Source organism: Tenrec ecaudatus, chromosome 17 (genome assembly GCF_050624435.1).
Source record: "Tenrec ecaudatus isolate mTenEca1 chromosome 17, mTenEca1.hap1, whole genome shotgun sequence".
In the NCBI taxonomy this organism is placed as follows: Eukaryota; Metazoa; Chordata; class Mammalia; order Afrosoricida; family Tenrecidae; genus Tenrec; species Tenrec ecaudatus.
Window position 1 is genome coordinate 16,984,159 of NC_134546.1, and position 2,754 is coordinate 16,986,912.

The following is a 2,754-nucleotide window of genomic DNA, read 5'->3' on the forward strand; positions in this document are numbered from 1 at the left end:
ATGTTGCCTGAATGGCTTGACACATGGCCATATTCTCAGTCTTGAGAACTTGAGTGTGGCAGTTTGATTTCACATCAGCTTGACTTTGCATGGATGTGCAAAGGTGGAGTCCAACATGTCAATCAGGTCACAGCTTGGTGGGGCAGTGGCCTTCCTGTGAGAAACTGGGAACCCCACCGCAACCTCCCAACTCTCTAGCTTCTTCCTCCCTGTTCGTGAGGCCTCTGCCTGCCTCTGGGGCAGCCGTATGTACGCGCTGGTGTCCCGCCATGTTTTCATGGGCTGTGGACCTACATGACTCTGCACTTTTGGCCTGTGATTGTCCCACATCCAGCTTGACTCATCAGCACCATCAACCCGCACTTATGTGTGTCTGAAGATGGCTCCAGATTACATCAAATTTCCAGACTTGAATGGGACTGGGCTGGATGCTGTTTCATTGTAACATTTCTTTATATATCTATATACACAGTGCCACTGCTTTTGTTTCTCTAGATAACAACCCAAACCAACACAATGATCCCCAGCCCCTTTTGCTGCCCATCTAGAATTTCACAGCTGTGCACCCGTTTTCCAATAGTGAGACTCATCATTTCACCAGATAAAATTTTGCTTTCCAAATAGACTTAATCTTTCCTATTTTCTGTTCTATTAGTTAGCTGTTACCTCTCCCAAACGGACCCTCCCCACAGACACGGATTTGCTGGTATAGACCACCTTCCTTTTTTTAGTCTCACTGACTTTTAAATTTTTGCAATATCTTAACTAACATATCCGACTACATGTAATATTTTATCTGTGGCAATTAGTTTGGGCTGCCAGTTGTATTCTGTTTAGATCTACTTTTCATGATCAGAGTTTTCTGCAACAAGTTCAGTGAGCTTAAGTTTGTTCGTATTTAAAACGAAGCATTAAAACCTCATTTTGAACAGTTGCGTACATGGCAGGGCTTATTAACTAGTGAACTCCACTGTAGACAGGTTGGTGGCCCAATTTTTTTGCAGGGGCCCATAAATGTAGTTTCTTCTTTTGGCAGTGGTTTACTTTTTTGAGGAGAGGATCCTCTACCAGGACTCTGCCTGGCTGATGTAAGACTAGCTGTTGGTTTTCTAGAACTGATTAAAGACAAAGATCTATCGATTATTCAGTATGCAAAATTCTGTGTAATTCCCATACGTACAGGTACTTGTGTTGGCTGAGTACCCTGAGTCAAGAAATTATTTTCACCTTTTTAGCTAAATTATTCATAGAATAAATTCAGCTACTAAATTGAGACATATCTGCTATAGTGTCTTTCCTAGTAAATCTTGGAAAAAATATTTTCTTTGGCCCTGGGATTTAGAAAATTATTTGAAAAGGAAAATTCTATTGGCAGAATGTCACTCAAGACATACTACTGTTAATACCTGTAAGTTTCAAGTTTGGCTCTCCCTAATTACATATTCCAGATAAATTAAAGTCTCCCACAATCAGGGGAAGAAAATGCTATTCAATTGATATTTAATCACATACATTTACTAAAGTGATTAAAAAGCATTGTTTTGGAGGTATGTTTAACTAGTTTCTAAACATAACAGTGAAACACAGTGACAGAGATAAAATGCAATAGATCGCAACAAATAATTTTTAGAAATCTTTGCTCACTATTAAGGTCTGCATTTCTTACAGACACATTTTATTTTCAAACTCAACTGTAGCCTTGAGCATTTTAGAGCAGTTCATAAAACAAATTCCTTTCGTCAATGCAGTCTATTTCTTAACTGCATTTCCCAAGGGAATAAAACGTAACCTATAAACTGAAGAGCAAAAGGAATAAGACGAGTATCTGAGCCTCACTGTCACCAAGGAGAGCACAAGAAAAATGAGACCCTTCTTTCACCATTAGCTACACTGTACACAGGGCCAATTACCGGTGGTATTAGACAGCAACCCAACAGAAACTATGGCTTCTTGACCAAGATTTAAAAAGGAAGAGTAAACAAACCCCCCAAAAAACCAGTTAATGTGACAATAGAGCTAGAGCAAAAAGAATAAATCCCCAAAACTTCTCACACACAATAATCACTGCAAGAAGATCCCACAGGCTATAGAAAACATAAAGGAACTTTAATATCCAAACAGTCAGGATAAAAGATACTGGATTAACGACTCGTTGAGTGTGAATTACTTTAGGTTCTTTACAGTACCAGATGTATCTTAAAGAAAAATCTGAAAGCATACTGCAGAGAATGAAACAATTATAGAAAAAAATAATTTCCTTACCTGATACTAACACCAGTATGAGTTTTGAAAAAATCTTTAGGTGAATTGCCTTAACACTAAGAGTAAAGTTCAAACAGAAGTTAGCTCTGTTCCTGAAATGTGAATTTGTTCAGTAGTAACCTTTCCATCATGAGTAATGACATTACAATCTTCTCAAGTAGTTAATGTACATTTTCAGATTTGTGCATTATGAAAATATACTGGCTAATAAAAAGTGTTATTTCTTGATAGCCAAAATAAAAGAAAAATTATACTTCTGCTTAAATTATTTATACCCAAATAATTTACCCTGCAGTCTATAAGATACTCAGGAAATAAAAATACTTTTGAGTAACAGAAAATAGTGAGGGGCCTAAAATATAAACATAAGTTGGCTAAAAATAGCTTCCTGATATTTAATTTTTAAAGAGTATTTTATTTAAGCTGCTTTTGGTTGCATGCCCTGATTTGTGAAAGTTAATAAGGAAATAAAATTTCCAAGTATTAAAAAAA